Here is an 18,211-nt window from a genome sequence, read left to right as displayed (position 1 = left end):
TTTATATCTTATATGTGCTAATTAATCCGATTTTGACCTTTACGTGAAGAAGTTAGGTGTTTAAACTGTAGGTTTAAGAAACTAACGAAACACATTTTATAGCATAAAAAATTATGGACCACTCATTCAAGTATACAAAACACATTAATAGCCTCAATCGCTATTAAATGTCCCTTTTCAGCTTTTATATGATATACCACACGCTTGTTAGTCAAAAAAGAAGTCTTCTGGGATGGAAATTATACAGTTATCCTGTGACAAATGAAGGATTGGTAACACTTTTCATTTTTAAAGTCAATCTGACACGTGCTCAATCACGGCCCCAGTGAGTTTTGTATAAAGATTTGTTTGGGGGAACCAGTTTAAGATGCACCACGTGATTCCCAACGAACTGTTATCCAAAACTCATTGATTGTGAAGAGTCAAAACACGAGTGCATATCAGCGCCCCCTGCCGTCTATATTAGGGTATTTATACGAGAGGCTAGACCACTTATAATAAATTTTGTGCCTCTTTAAAATTAAAACTTTACTTTTTGTCAACATTTAGAAATGTTGTATGTTGTGTTGCAAAACTAGTACTTAAGACTATCATTCTTCATTGGAATGAAATACATCTTGATTTCCCGGAGGGTAAAAATTCGAATTTTCTTTGATCCACCGATTATTTTCTTTTTTGCATTATTGTGTTAATATTACTAAAATTAAAAAGTTCCGATATTTAAAAAAGGCCCAAAATTGCGCTATCCTGACCCTGCTTATTCGAATAATATTTTTCATATTAACACGTTTTTGAAACCAGTAGAAGACGTTGAGTTTTTGAGGAAACAACTGTATGAATTACATTTAATTGACTCCAGTGTTATCGGGAGTTTGTAAAAAGATCGAAATGAAGATTCCATAAATATATAATCGTTTCCTTGTCTTGCACGAAAAACCTCAGTAAATCTGAGAATGAACATTTAATTACTTTGTTCCAAGCTCTATTTATTACTCATAATCAAAGTAAATTAAATCTCTGTTTGTTTACTTCAGCAAAAAAAAACAATTATTTACAAAACATTTTTCACTGATCAGTTTACCGTAAAGGCTAAACCTGGTGTATGGCACAGCCTATTGCACAATAAATACGTATTAATATTTCAAAAGTGCATATCCCTCGAGACAATGCTTTTTGTTATCACTTACATCACCATAGAATACATATATCGAGAAATCTCTTGCGGTTTATTATGTACGTTTACAGGTAAATTCTAGTCTACCAATAAATGACTTAGACGATTTAATTCATTTAGCGTGTGTGTGAATAAAACTACAAGACTTTTGGTGAAGAACAAACTTGTACAATTTTATAATAGCAAAACTATTGTTTTCCTTATAATATCTAAATAGTTCCTTCACGGTTTATATACATATTAAACTTAGCTCAACACAAATCATGGTACGCAACTAGTCTTTCCAACACGAACATAATCACTGTTTCCTGTAAATTAATGTTAGGCTAGACTGGAAACATTTTACATGACCAAGGTCAAACATCCCAAAAAGAACTTGCTTGCTACGTAAAATACGAAACTGTATAAAGAATAAACGGTTTAATAAGTCGTTCTTTACAAACAAACAAAAATCATTTTTTGACTTCGTTGTTTGGGCGATATATTCACGTGGAATTGCTCGAATCTCCGTCTTCGTCGCCCTCGTTACGGACGGGAACGGTACTGTGGTCATACAGGCCTTGCGCCATTAGTTGTAGAGCTAGTGGATTTTTTTCACAGTTGGCCTTTTAATTTTAGCGCGCTTGTTTTGAAACCAGATCTTAATCTGGGATTCTTTCAGTTGAAGCTTTGCGCTAAATCTTGACGCCGTTTCTCCGTCAGATATCGATTCTCCTGAAACTCCTGCTTTAAACGGGCCAACTGGTCTGCGGTGAAAGCGGTTCTCGGCCGCTTCTCGTCCGGAGATTTCTTTTTAGTTTTCAGCTTTCGCATCCGGGGTCCTGCAACACATAGAAAAATAAAAACTAAATTTAAAACTTTTTAACTCAGAGTTTATTAACCCATCAATTGTCAACAAAATAAACAAAACTCTCGGTAGAGGAGAGGTTTGTTTTTTTTTATTTTCAAGTCACTCCTCTGTGTTAACTCTGCTGGAAAACAGATGATAGTCTGGCATAGAATACTTAGATTCAACGACTGCGTTATTCATAGCTGGTAAATACTACGTTTATATTAAGACTAACAAGCTGTCCAAAAGTTGTTGTTGATTATTTATTTTTTCGGATTCCTCTGGTTCAACTTCCAAAATTATTCATGGGCGCCTCAGGCTTTGGCATTTAAACTAAAATGACAATGTCAATAAAACATCGCTCGACGAACAAGGAGCACAGTAGTTCGACGCTGTGATGCCCATCGCAGTGAGAGACGTAACGTACAAATTCGCGGACCCAACCAGCTTAAAATGGGTCCACGGAGACTCTCCTTGAAAGTACATTCGTCTCTTGTCATCCTGCAGCCTACATACCACTGTGGGTGGCATGTCTCACAGCGTCACGCGACAACGATCAACCCTACCCTACACTATCCCTTAACGAGGGGATTTTTTTAGTGCGTCTTAAAATCTCTCAATCCTGTCATTTTAACACTGACTCAATTAACCAATTAACGTTGTCCACGTGTATTTAGCTTTGGGCAGGAAGTAGTGACGTGTACAAACACATACACATATCTATATGATATATATATATATATACATATCAGAGTTAATTACATACAAATCATGTTAAACAACACACAAGTATGAAGTTAGTATGCCCATATGCGCTATGTTAACATTCAAGCACAGTTCCAGAAAGATATTGAAACCATCTTGGTTTATTTTCAAACAGATGTGTATTCTTATTAATCGCCACCTAGTGGCGCAGCAGTATGTCTGCGAACTCACACTGCTAAAAATCGGGTTTCAATACCCGTAGTGGCCAGAGCAGAGATAGCCTATTGTGTATTTTGTGCTTATTTTTAAACAAACACATGAGAATAGGTATCCTGTTCCAAGCTTTAATATCAAAACAAATAGTATTTTACTTCCTCTGTTATGTAAAAAAAAAAAAAAAATCACATTGGTTTGGTTCTATAATCGTTAGCGTGTGTCTCACCATCGTTGTTTGTTTTGAGAATTTTTTTGCGCAAAGCTACAGAAAGGGCTATCTGCGCATAGCCACCCCTCTTGCGATGCTCTTCTATCTTAACAAATAGTGGGGTTTCATTTTCACTCTAATAATCAATCCGCAGCTCCCAAGTGTGTCTGTAGCGCGTTGTTAGGCCCAAGAAAGTTACTCAGATCACAGTCCAAGCACGCTAACCAATGGGTCACGCCCAGCCCATGTGTGTCAGGAGTGTTTTCAAGTACAAACTAACGTTTTTTATTTCCCCACTGATAGTGCTCAACGAATGAAATGGTAAGTCCACTTGATTCGATTTTTTTTTTACTGAAACTTAGCGAGTTGTTTACTTCTACAACTTGTGATATATAAAGAAACTCAGTCTGAGATTACATCGGAGCAGAAATGATGGTTCTCCTCACAAATTGACAAGAACCTGCGTTGCGTTAAACTTACAGAATATTATTTCGTACTTAAAATGGAACATCGTAGTCTACACTTTCATCGAAAAGGGCCCGGCATGGCCAAGCGTGTTAAGGCGTGCGACTCGTAATCTGAGGGTCGCGGGTTCGCATCCCGGTCACACCAAACATGCTCGTCTTTTCAGCCGTGGGGACGTTATAATGTGACGATCAATCCCACTATTCGTTGGTAAAAGAGTAGCCCAAGAGTTGGCGGTGGATGGTGATGACTAGCTGCCTTCCCTCTAGTTTTACACTGCTGAATTAGGGACGGCTAGCACAGATAGCCCTCGAGTAGCTTTGTGCGAAATTACAAAACAAACAAAACAAACATCCGAAAAGCTGAATATTAATTTACTAAATGGCCCGGCATGGCCTAGCGCGTAAGGCGTGCGACTCGTAATCTGAGGGTCGCGGGTTCGCGCCCGCGTCGCGCTAAACATGCTCGCCCTCCCAGCCGTGGGGGTGTATAATGTGACGGTCAATCCCACTATTCGTTGGTAAAGAGTAGCCCAAGAGTTGGCGGTGGGTGGTGATGACTAGCTGCCTTCCCTCTAGTCTTACACTGCTAAATTAGGGACGGCTAGCACAGATAGCCCTCGAGTAGCTTTGTGCGAAATTTCCAAACAAACAAACAAACAAAAATTTATTAAATAAGTATACAGAATTGTTTTGTTCTAAGTTACCTTCTTTTTCTTTATTATTCACTGGTGAAATTTGTACAAAGAGTTTCCTTAATCCTTAAGATTTTCTAAAGCGTTTATTTTCCCATTACCTAAACTATATGCATAACACTACATTTCTGGCTTCGATCTCTCTGGCGACTACAGTGAAACTAGCTCACTGCGCATCTTTGCGTTTGAACGAAAACAGACATTATTTAATGTTTGTTGTTTTTGTTTTAACCCTAATCCAACATACCGTGTACACATATTCAAAATTTTTGCCCCTTCCCCTGTGGTACTGCGGTACGTCTGCGGACTTACAACGCTAGAAATTGAGTTTCGATACCCGTGGTGGGAAGATCACAGATAGCCAATTGTGTACTTACTGCTTAATCACAAACAAACAGATCAAAATAGTTTTTTTCTTGATTTTCGTTAAGACCAATTCGTAGAGACGAAAAAAAAATTGCCATAACATTTCTGAAGACTGTGATATGGAAAAAAAAAAATCAGTATTGAGAAACTAAACATTTCTACACTGTTTCTTAAAAAAATGCTAATAAGAAAGAAATTTATATATAGTACAAAGTTATGTTTTGTTTTTAATTTCACTCCTCCAGAACGTCATTTTCCCAATTTTTTTTTCTCAGTATAACACTTTATAGCTTGTACATTTCTTTAATAGTTAGTATTTTCAATGTCATCTAGCACTCCAAGTTTCAACCATAGCAGTTTTGGAACTATTGACTAAAGGGTAGCTAATCAGTCATTGGTATTCCCTGTTTATAAGACTATACTTAACCGAATAGCAGAATTAATTATCACGATTGCAAAGCTGTCATAACTGAAAGTGCATAGCGTGCTCGGTGACACATCACAACTCGAACCTTCACACCTTTTAATCTCTTCTTCCACGTACTAACAGCTAGACTAGACCATTCCCGCTGGTTATATTTTTTTAAGCATTAAACAGTGCTTTCTTTACGTCTTTGTCATCTAATGTTATTTTTTTACCTGTTTGGATATAAAACGTATACTTTATTTGTTTATTATTATTACACCAATTCATTCAAGATATTTTCAAATTACTTATACCTCGTTTATATTAACCGTACGCTAAATTCGTTAGAAAGAATCAAATAATGCTGAGCTAGTAACGAGAAGACAAAATTAATGCAAAAGCCTAAGCATTTAAAATACAAAAATAGTTTACAGTAAAAATCTATAAAAATTGAATAATCATATGGTAACACAATTGTATGGTAAAAGTAGAATCTATTTAAACTATTTAGAATGTACTAAATTTAATGTAACACATGCCCCATTCCCGGTGGTACATCGATATGTCTGCGGACTTAACAACGCTAGAAATCGGCTTCTGATGCCCATGGTGGGCAAGCACAGATAGGTCATAGTATAGCTTTGTGCTTAACAACAAATAAACACAGTAATAACACAGTTTTCAGCCTTCTATCTTGAAGTATTAGAACCGGGAAGAAAATCATTCGTTCATAGTGCAGTTATACTATAACGTAGGTGGTTAGGGCGCTCGACTCGCAATATGAGGGTCGCGGATTCGAATCCCCACCAAACCAAACATGCTCGCATTTTCAGCCGTGAGAGCGTTATAATGTGACGGTCAATCTCACTATTCGTTGGTAAAAGACTAGCCCAAGAATTGACCATGGGTGGTGATGACTAGCTGCCTTCCCTCTAGTCTTACACTGCTAAACTAGAGACGGCTCGCGGATATAGCCCTTGAGTAGAAATTGCGCGAAATTAAAAAACAAAGGCCAAAAAGTATAACGTTCAAAATATAATTTTGCAGTCTTGAAAATCTTAGCGTAATACACCAAAGGTCCATCATGTATCTAGTGGACACCACCACGTGGTAGGCCACACAAGAAGATATCCTCAAAGAACGTGCTGACCACTCAGATTTTCTTCTCAAAAGGATGGGACAGTACTCTTTGACAAAAGATTTATGGCCTATTCTTATTAACTTTACATGCGTCTTTTCTAGGAAACCCTAGACCACTGTATTGAAAATCGAACTGCCTTTCAATCATCTTCAAAGAACAACTTTGAAATGTGAACACTATACAAAGTACGCTAGCACTTTCTTCGTATAGTGTTCTTGGGTTTTTTGGTTTTTTTTAAAGAAGTTATGTTCGGTTTAGTTGGTATTTGCATGCATGTTTGTTCTTCAGTGTACACTGTTAATTGGTCCGATTAACATGCAGATCTGAATGATGGCACGGTTTCATCCCCGTCAAGAAGTAATCAATTTCATCCTAATCTTTGCAGGTTGCTCTCAAAGTAAATACTATTGCCTTGAGATCGAAGTTTCTACCTGACATGAAAGTTTGTCATCGAAGTACAATTTTCCCCTTTTAAATACATTTGGAAATTATATATGTATAAATAAGTATGTATGTATATTTACAAATATAAATGTGTAAGTTTTTGCACGTGTATGCGCGTGCGTATTTACGTGTCTAATGTTACGAGAAGAGAAAAATGGTTCTTCAAACATTTTGCAAAAGAAATAATAACGCTTGTGAACATTTCCTATGCCTAACGTTGTGAACAAATGGTGAATTCACAGAAATGGAAGTAATAAAAAAAAACGTTATTTTTTTAACATTTCTTCGAGCACTTATTTTGATTTTACAGACACTAACTGGGAAGGATATCCGGTACTTGACCTGAAATTCAAAGAACTCGGTGCCAAAAGATTCTTTTAAAAACGGTAGATAAAAATAATACAGTTAGTAATATCACGAATCACAATAAACAATCTATTTACATTAACAGGCTGGGTGTGGGCGAGTGGTTAGCATATTCGTACTATAATACATCGGTTTTACTAAAACGCCCTCTGCACTTTGGGGCTATGGAAATGCTGCATTAATGTGACGGCGAATTATCACTACTCTTTCGAAAAGGCATAGCTCAAAATGTAGTGATAAGTGCTGTTTACTAGTTGCCTTTCCTTCAGTCTATCAATTCGAAATTAGGGTCAGCTAGTCTACGTAGCCTTTTTACAGTTTTCACAATGTATTAAAACAATAATTTCTCTTCCATTAATCTTTCGTTCATTGCATTTCTCAAGACAAACTTGGATAGGTCAGTAAACAAACGATTTGAGAAGAAAAGTGGAGGTATTGTTGTACATCACACCAAATGAATGTTACAATTCCATGACGTCACAAATTGTTTATTTCTTTGCTAAATTTTGCACAAAGATATTCGAGGACTATCTGCGGTAGTTGTCCCGAACTTTCAAGTGATAGACTATAGGAAAGGCGGTTAGTGAACACCACTCACCACCAGCTCTTGGACTGATACATTATAACGCCCCACTTTTGAAAGAGCGAGCATGTGTGGCAACGGAAATTCGGATGCGCTACCCTCAGGTACTTAACGAGTGTCCTAACAAGAGGTCTTACCAGACCACGACGTCACCAAGTCACAGATATTCCTAGAAATTTCTTAACACCACCAGCACTAAAGTCATCAAGAAAAGCCCTCCAGTTGCTCAGCAGTATGTCTGCGGACTTACAACGCTAAAATCCGGGTTTCGATACCCGTGGTGGGCAGAGTACAGATAGCCCATTGTGTAGCTTTGGGCTTAATTCTAAAGAAAAACAAAACTTCTACTTTTAATTTGTAAAATTACCATATGCAATTCGCAAAACTCAAAATACTTCCACTATGTTGCACAATAAAAGTAGTTGATACGTACTAATAAAATTAAACTTGTATCTCAAACGATCCCTATTACATAAAATCTATGTGTGTACATGTGTGGCGTGTATGTATAACATTAATTTCAATTTTTCTCCGTTCTCCTTTTCTCTGTATTTTTAGCTCCACCATACATACACATAACTGTTTATGTCTCGTATAAGTGACAATATTAAACGCACATTCCTATTCAGTTAGAACCTTTCCTGAAAAATGTATCATTCCTCATCGATTGGTAACAATACATATTCGATGAAAATGTTCACGTAGTTTTCAATACAATATACACGATCGTATACAGTCACAGTGTCGTTAAGATCTTGTACTACCGTGAAGAGACAGAGAGCATTGGAGTATAGAAAACAGGTCAAAATAATTCTCCATCAGTATATGTGGGTTCATATATTCTCTGCGGTGGATGGAAGTATCGTTAGCATTAAAACATTTCATTGATTAGTCTAATCATATCCGGGTCTAGACAAGAGATAAACAGGTCTGGTCATTACACCTAATCTCTACATGAAATTAATAACTCGTGAAAAATCACAGGAAACGACAACTGCGCAAAACATTCTCAGTTTACAAGTGTGTGTTTTTTGTATATATATTTCGCGCAAAGCTAGACGAAGGTGGTAGGTAGTGAATACTAGAAGGAAGGCAGTTAGTCATCTCCTCCTACCACCAACTCTTGGGCTACTCTTTTATCCAACGATTAGCGGGATTGACCATCATATAATAACGCCCCCATGGCTGAAAGGGCGAGAATATTGGTGTGACAGGGATCGAACCCGCGACCCTCAGGTTGCGAGTAGAGCGCCCTAACTACCTGGCCATGCTCCAAATTTCAAGTAAATTCTTTCAGTCAAGCACGAGTTCCCCAGAACCCCCTTTATTCCCCATTTGGTGGTCCTAGCGAGATAATTTTAAGAAGCTAAATGCATTCACTTACTTTCAACGATTTCTTTCATGCCCATGTTATTGTTCATAACCCTAGAGACCTTTCCGAGCCTCTTTAGCTTACGTATAGCGGCCTAACGTTTTAAAATTTTCCATGATCTGAATTTAAATTATTCTTTGAAGAGCTCCGTACATTCCAATCAAATAAATCAGTACAATCACACCTGAAAGTTCCAAACACTATGACCGTTATTTCTGGGACACTTTCGTCCCTGTTTAGAAACTTTCTTCATGCCAAATTTCAAATAGTTTTGTCAAAAGCTGTGGGATATGTTTAAATATTAAGTAAACATAGGTGGATATGTGCAAGCAAATGTATATACATATGTGTATAGATACACTGCTGGTCAAAGAAAAAATATGCATTTTGCGTTGTTAGACTCAACCACCTATTTGATTAGAGCTTTGAAAGATGAAAATAAGAAAAGGGAAAATAAAATAAAAAAAATTCAGCATTTAATAAGGAAAATCTGAACACTATGAAATTAGCCTAAATAATAGCTGGTCAAAAATTTGAGACCACACTGAAACGAAATGTTAATCGGTAAACACGTAAAGAAATTTATTCATTTGTGTTTAAGCATTAGCGTTGTCAACATTTCCCACTGACATCTCCTGTGTTACATTGGGTAAAAACATGGCAAAGACTAAAACGTTGACAGAGTTTGAACGTGGCAGAACTGTTGAGCTACAAAAGCAAGGTCTCTCTCAACGTGCCATCGCTGGTGAGATTGGGCGTATTAAACTGCTGTTGGAAATTTCCTGATGGATACGGAACGAGAATTTCAAGTGATCGGCCCAAGAAAATGTCGACGGTTTGTCCGGCAAGACACCAGCCGATCGTCGAACCAGATTAAGGCCCTTCCGGACGCAGAAAGCAGCTCAAGAACAATAATACGGCATCTTCGAAAGAAAGGCTTTAAAAACCGTAAACGTCTTCAAAGGCCACGCCTCCTTCCACACCACAAAACAACTTGGTTAAACTTTTCTCAGAAACACCAAACATGGGACGTAGGAAAGTGGACGAAGGTTTTGTTCTCTGATGAGAAAAAATGTAACCTGGATGGTCCAGCTGCCTTCCAACGTTACTGGCACGATAAGGATATCCCACCGGAGACATTTTCTATACGACACAGTGAAGAAGGTTCCATCATGATATGGGGTGCTTTCTCCTTCCATGGAACGATGGAGCTTCAGGTTATACAGGGGCGTCAAGCAGCAGCTGGCTGCATTGGCATGTTGGAGAGAGCATCCTTATTGACTGAGAGCCCTCACTTGTATGGAAATGACTGGATCATTCAGCAGGACAACGCTGCAATCCACAATGCCCGCAGGACAAAGGACTTTTTCATGGCGAATAACGTGATTCTTTTGGACCATCCAGCATGTTCGCCCGAACTTAACTCTATTGAAAATGTCGGGGTGGGTGGCAAGGGAAATCTATAGAAATGGCCATCTTCACCACTTGGAGTAACATCCCAGTCAGCCTTCTGCAAACGCTTATATCGACCATGCCAATGCGAATGTTTGAAGTTATTCGCAATGATGGCCGTGCAACTCTCTACTGAGACCTCTTCTTGAGCATTACCTAACCTGTTTAGGACTTCCTTCTGGTATGGTCTTAAACTTTGATCAACTAGTTTTTAGGCTAAATTCATAGTGTTCACATTTTTCCTATTAAATGCTGAATTTTTTTTTCCTTTTTTTTATTTTCATCTTTCGAAGCTCTACTCAAATAAGTGGTTGAGTCTAACAACGCAAAATGCATATTTTTTTCTTTATGCTCATTGGCCATAAGATTTTGGCCAGCAGTGTATATATATAGAGAGAGGGCAAAATAAATTCAAAATGAACGACTGCGTTAAAAAAGCAAATCAAACCTGTGATAATTGATACTTAAATAAACAAAAACAAACCCCCCAAAAACATAATTAAATTAAAGATGCTGAATAGATTAAAAGGATCCCTTGGGTATAGCTTATAAAATATAAAACGTACCGTGGATCTCAAATCTATATCACCTTTCACTACTTGAAATAAGTTGTGGGAAGGTGATTGCTCTCCAAAGAAAAGCAAAAAAAAATAAGTAAATAAACAAATATTTTCTCTGTTTAATTGGTTGTTAAAATCAATTCAACATTAAATCCATTGACAGAACAACCGATGCTCCCCGTGTGCTCAGACAAAGCCGGTTCATCGGACAGATCTGAAGGACTTAAACAAAGAGTTCGACAATGAACTTAGTGCTATTTTAGTAATGTTAGAAACAAAACAACTGGGTTGAAGTTGCAGTTGAAAAGAAAGAATACGATTCGAGGAAATTTCTGAAACTTGGTTAGCTGTCAACAGTGATAACAGGATTGATTTGTAGCTTCAAAGTTATAAGTTATTCAATAGAGATAGATTTTTAAAAGAGGTATTCTATGGTAGGAGAGGAATCATTTGGAACTTTCAAGGTGTGAGTTATTTAATGCTTTTAAAAGATCTCCTGATTGGGTTAGTTCTTTATAAAAAGGATGAACTGGAAGCTGTTAAGATTGAACGGTGGTCAAGAGGTTCTTCTAATATGGGTTACGATCGATGGTTACAAGGGTAAAATGGTTTTAATCTGCAGCTTCTGAAAGACACCCGGTCATAAAAATGATGTCAACGAGAAACTGTATAACAAAATCAGGGTTGGCATCAGTAAAATACTGATGCAATGAATTCAGGTTTTAGATACATTAATTAAGACTTTGTGACGGAAAGAGCTTTCCTGAAGTGATTCAGGTTGGTTTTTCTGTAGCAAACGGTAAAAAAACAAACTGAAATGAATTATTTGTTGTATGTATTGCTAACCACTAATGAAGATGTGATAGCAAGTATTGAAACAAGTGTGAAACATTTGTAGAAGAGGGATCATTAATTAAATCTGATGCTTTGATACAGGTTGATATTAAAATAAGTTGTGTTTTAGTTGTTAACTTTTAGGAAACAAATTTTATCGCTATGTTGTTAATGAATTGGGACAGCGAGTTAAAATATGTCTTCGGACAGATTTTGACTACTTTTCTCTACTAAACTGATTTAAATTCATAATAGATGAGTTCGTAGACAAGAATCTTATGGAACATCAAACCAAATTGACTTACTAAAGGCATAAGGATGCGTTTAGGAAGTTTAGACTGTCAGATTGGTTGAAATATTTGTTAAATCGATCAGAAAGGTAGGGATTTCGTTAAAAACGTTCTTAATAAATCCAAAAATGGTTTATTAAAAGCAGTTGACTGATATTTTAATTATACACATAAGCAAAATGTCCAAATATGGGGCTGGCAAGGTTTTTGTTGAAGGCTATGAGATGATATGGCTTCTCTTCAGTTTCTACAAAATAAAATGTTAGCCATATTTCTGACCCTGAAATATTATAGTTCACTTGAACCATGCATATATAAATCTCTATGTAATAAACAAAAACGTGACAAGATTAAAAATATATAAAGCGTAAGCGCCAGATAAGATCTTAAAGAGGGTCAAAAAGGGATATAGTGAGCCATTCTCACTTTTATTTTAGGTAAGCCAATAGACAATGGGGCTGGTGCCTTAAGATGGTAAAGTTGTTGACTTTACTTTTGTTTAAATTGGGTGACAAGAGTTGCTCTGGAAATTAGTTAGTGGAAAAAACAAAATAAAGAATCTGATAAAATAAACTTTACAAAATCAGTTAAGGAAATGTAATAATATTAACTCAAGGCCATCGTGAATTCACGTAATTAAAATCGCGTCTTACTAAGTAATTACCTTTTTTCCTGTTATGTGGGCACGGACAAGGGGGTGTGAACTTGGTGTTCTTAGATTTTTCCAAAAGGGTGTGATAAATTGCCGAAGAAAAGATTAGTTAAGCACATCACATCGATATGTTTGTTCAAAAATAGGTTGATTGAACTGTAATATGATTGGACGAAGAAAAGCGAAATGTTTTTATTAACAGTCATTATTTAGTACCTCAACATCTTCAATACAGCTAGAAGTTTGTTTTGTTTGTCTGTTGAACTTTCACGCAAAGCAGCTCGAGAGGTGTCTGTGTTTATTGTCTCTAATTGTCAAGTGATAACATAGAGAAGAAAGAAGTAAGCTAGCCGACCAACATCACCCACCGCATTTATTTGACTGGTTTTCCAACGAATAATGCACAGCGGTATGTTTGCGGACTTTCAACGCTAAAATCCGGGTTTCGGTACCCGTGATGGAGAAATCACAGATAGCCCATTGTGTATGTTTGTGTTTAATTCAAATCAACAACAACCAAATACTGGAACTGATCGTCACTTATATAAACACTTTATGGATGAAAGAGCGAGCTCGTTCGGAGCCGGTTACAAATCGAGCAACGTAATCATCAGGCCATGTCAGGTCACGTAATAAAGGCCAAATGAACTGATTTTATAAATCAATAGTTTTAATGTTACCAAAACTTTCTCGTGCGATTATTTTTTGTCTGTTTGTTTGCTTTTGTCGAGTGTATATTAGATTCCTCGTGCAGTAATAACACTGAGGGTAAGAATACGTAGCCTATTACTTACATCCGTTACTGAATGAATGGGTTACAATAAAACGATCATCATTTCTATATAAGATACATAAAATGTTAAGTTACACCAATAGGTAAACAAATAACAAAGAAAAACTTAGTTTTAGATCTAAATATGATGTTCGACTTTCGCTATACAACTCATTTACCCGATTCAATACACTGTAAGAAAAATATATAATGTCTTATACGTCATCTAATTTAACCGTTCCGATTACCAATTAACAAAGACAATCCTTATTACCTATAAACAATAAAGTTCAATGCTAGTTCGCTCACGATATTCAGTGCATTCTAAATAAATGAGCCCAGTATGACCAGGTGGTTATGACGCTCGACTCGTAATCTGAAGGTCCCGGGCTCGATTCCCCGTCACACCAAACATGCTCTCCCTCTCAGCCGTGAGGACGTTATAATGTTACAGTCATTTCTACTATTCTTTGGTAAAAAAAAAAATGCATCCCAAGAGTCGGCTGTCTTTCCTCTAGTCTTACGCTGCTAAATTAGTGGCGGCTAATGCAGATAGCCCTAGTGTAACTTTGCCACTGTATTAGCATACATAAGTACTTTTTTAAAGAATGGTTTGTTTTGAATTTCGCGCAAAGCTATTCGAGGGATATATGCGCTAGTTGTCCCTAATTTAGCAGTGTAAGACGAGAGGGAAGGCAGCTAGTCATCACCACCCACCGTCAACTCTTGGGGTACTCTTTCACCAACGAATAATGGGATTGACCCTCACATTATAACACCCCCACGGCTGAAAGAGCGAACATGTTTGGTGTGATAGGGATTCGAACCCATAACCCTCTGATTACGAGTCGAGTGCCTAAACCGTTTGGCCATGCCGGGCCTGCATTTAAAGAATGCAACTAACTTCCTGCACATATGAAACAACTGACAATTTTTTGCTACAAACAGAGTTTAAAAAGCAGTTGTTGTTTTTTAAATATACAACAAATGCGAAACTAAACCATGATAAACAAAATTTGTATCTAACGAATGTGTTATTAAATAGCAAATCACTCAGTACAGTTAGTGCCCCTACATATTTCTAAAAACAGGCATTACTTTAACATAAGTTAAAGCTACTTATATTACATATTGAAGATAGATAATGCAATTTATTTCGAAATTGATAATATCACAAACTAAATGCTATATATTTTTGTTTGCTTGTTTTAGAGAAATTCCAAAGTAGACTATCTGCTTTCTCTATTTCAGGGAATCTAATCCCAGAGTTTAGCGTTGGAAGTCCGTAAACTTGCCATTGAACTACTGGGGAACCATTGAACACAGTAGCAAAAAGTGCTTGGTACATAAATAAATAATAATGTAAATAAAAACATAAATAGATATGTATTAGTTAAAGACAGAGAGAGGCAAAATATTAAACTGTGATCAACTGGCATGACCATAAGTTAAACACTTCTGCTTCGGGTGTATTAAACAGTATAACATTAAGACACTTGCCACTATTTTACCTTTACAGATTTTTCTTAATCTCACCCTCCGTAACAACATCCTACATCTGAAAACAGTGTGCAGTATCTACAAGTTACCTAAGTATGAGTCTGAGGAAGTTACATTGTTGGTCGAAAATCAAATAAGATATGAAGAAAAGGTGATTGCTGTCATGTCACCCAAGGGTAAAAGCTATCAGTACACACCTAATAATTGACTACCCTTTCAAGTATCTAGAATTATCGTATTTCCTTCCCAATCATTTTTTGCTGGTCAGTATACTTGGTTAAAGTGATACAAGTGAACGTTAGAAAAATCTGAAATATTACAGTTTAATTACCTTCAATACGAAGAAAATAATACCACCCAAGCTTTTCATTACGTTGGTATAATGTATTTAGTTATATTTATTTTCTACTATCATGGTGTAATCTGTTTCAACTATATTCATTTTTTTATTATCAAGGTGTAATGTATTTAGTTATATTTATTTTCTACTATATGGTGTAATCTGTTTCAACTATATTCATTTTTTTATTATCAAGGTGTAATGTATTTAGTTATATTTATTTTCTACTATATGGTGTAATCTGTTTCAACTATATTCATTTTTTTATTATCATGGTGTAATGTATTTTGCTATATTTATTTTCTACTATCATGGTGTAATCTGTTTCAACTATATTCATTTTTTATTATCAAGGTGTAATGTATTTAGTTATATTTATTTTCTACTATCATGGTGTAATCTGTTTCAACTATATTCATTTTTTTATTATCATGGTGTAATGTATTTTTGCTATATTTATTTTCTACTATCATGGTGTAATCTGTTTCAACTATATTCATTGTTTATTATCAAGGTGTAATGTATTTTAGTTATATTTATTTTCTACTATCATGGTGTAATCTGTTTCAACTATATTCATTTTTTTATTATCATGGTGTAATGTATTTTTGCTATATTTATTTTCTACTATCATGGTGTAATCTGTTTCAACTATATTCATTGTTTATTATCAAGGTGTAATGTATTTTAGTTATATTTATTTTCTACTATCATGGTGTAATCTGTTTCAGCTAGATTCATTGTTTATTATCAAGGTGTAATGTATTTTAATTATATTTATTTTCTACTATCATGGTGTAATCTGTTTCAGCAATATTCATTTTTTATTATCAAGGTGTAATGTATTTTAGTTATATTTATTTTCTACTATCATGGTGTAATCTGTTTCAGCTAGATTCATTGTTTATTATCAAGGTGTAATGTATTTTAATTATATTTATTTTCTACTATCATGGTGTAAACTGTTTCAGCAATATTCATTTTTTATTATCAAGGTGTAATGTATTTTAATTATATTTATTTTCTACTACCATGGTGTAATCTGTTTCAGCAATATTCATTTTTTATTATCAAGGTGTAATGTATTTTAGTTATATTTATTTTCTACTATATGGTGTAATCTGTTTCAGCTATATTCATTTTTTATTATCAAGGTGTAATGTATTTTAGTTATACTTATTTTCTGCTATATGGTGTAAACTGTTTCAGCTAGATTCATTGTTTATTATCATGGTGTAATGTATTTTTGCTATATTTATTTTCTACTATATGGTGTAATGTGTTTTAGCTAGATTCATTGTTTATTATCATGGTGTAATGTATTTTAGTTATACTTATTTTCTGCTATATGGTGTAAACTGTTTCAGCTAGATTCATTGTTTATTATCATGGTGTAATGTATTTTAGTTATATTTATTTTCTACTATATGGTGTAATCTGTTTTAGCTAAGCTAAATGCTCATTTTTTATTCTCAAGGTGTAATGTATTTTAGTTATATTTATTTTCTACTATATGGTGTAATCTGTTTCAGCTATATTCCTTTTTTATTATTATGGTGTGATGTATTTTAGCTATATTTCTTTTCATTATCATAATCTGTTTTAGCTATATTTTATTTCTATTTTTCAGGGAGTAATCTGTAAGCTTTCTAGTATTCATCAAATCCATCTCTTTAAGGTCTTGAAAACAATGTATAGTTAGTTATTTCTTCTGAAAGGATGAGATATTTAAACAAAAATTTCAGTTGAAAAGTTAAACATATAAAAATTCAGTATAGCATCTGAGGTTCAAGACCTAAGTATTGTAATAAAGATGAAATCTATGTTAGCCAATAACAACCATCTACGAGATAGTTTTCACTACGCAATAAAATAATTTAGGTGTTTTATTAGGAATTCCGAAAATGAAGGTGGATGAGGGTTTATTTGTTTTTCGATTTCACGTAAAGCTGCACGAGGACTATTTGCGCTAGCCGTCCCTAATTTAGCAGTGGAAGACTAGAAGGAAGGTAGCTAGTCATCATCACCTACCGCCAGCGCATGGCTTTTACCAACGCATAGTGGGATTGACTGTCACATTATAACTCCTCCACGGCTGTAAGGTCGATCATGTTTGGTGTGACGGGGATTCGAAACCACAACCCTCAGATTACGAGTCGAATTCTTTAATCCACCTGGCCATGCCAGGCCGGTGAATAAGGGACAAAAAGTGAATTGGAAGTGGCAAAACCATGTTACACAAAGACTGAATCTACAAATACTGAAAACACAATTCTCAAAGAAAAAAAAATAGAAAAAATTATATTTTAAAATATCGTAACTTAAAAAAAATAAACTCAATGAAAATTAGAAAATCTTTTATCGCCGAAATAATACGTGAGAATATTGTTTAAAATAGTTATGTTGGGAGTGATCTAGAATATGATACAAAATTAGGTAAAACTATAAGGATAAACGTTTGTTTTAAAACAAAACCTCATTGGGTCATCTCCTGTGTCGACCGTGAAGAATCGAACACCGAATTGTAGGGTTCTAAGTCCGTAGACTTCCCGCTGTCAGACCGGGGTGACTCTGATAATTGGGAATATTGATTTATATAGTTGGCATAGAAGATGTTCTAAAACAAAGAAGAAGCAAATTCATTTAGAATATCAAAGCGTTTAGGATACCAAGGCGTGTTGTGCGCGCCTGACGGCTTATCCACCTTTTTTTATGGAACACACTAAATGAGGTTTAGAAGAAACGAAGAACATATTCCTATAGTTATCAATAATTCCTGATCCAGTAAAGCAACATCTATAGATTAGAACTAATAATTAAACCAGTATTTAATGTGGTTTAT

The 18,211-nt window shown here is 35.5% G+C and overlaps 1 pseudogene across 1 annotated transcript in view; it reads right to left on the bottom strand.

Moving 5' to 3' along the window:
- Positions 1-1,579: 1,579 nt before the first annotated feature.
- The window catches only part of LOC143225032 (homeobox protein engrailed-like), a 44,445-nt pseudogene continuing 27,813 nt past the window's right edge, over positions 1,580-18,211 (bottom strand). The window contains exon 2 of the transcript XR_013013575.1: positions 1,580-1,995. The product of XR_013013575.1 is annotated as a homeobox protein engrailed-like (transcript). The remainder of the gene's footprint in view (positions 1,996-18,211) is intronic.

This window comes from Tachypleus tridentatus, chromosome 9 (genome assembly GCF_004210375.1).
Source record: "Tachypleus tridentatus isolate NWPU-2018 chromosome 9, ASM421037v1, whole genome shotgun sequence".
NCBI lineage: Eukaryota > Metazoa > Arthropoda > Merostomata > Xiphosura > Limulidae > Tachypleus > Tachypleus tridentatus.
This window is presented reverse-complemented; position numbering and strand designations above follow the sequence as displayed.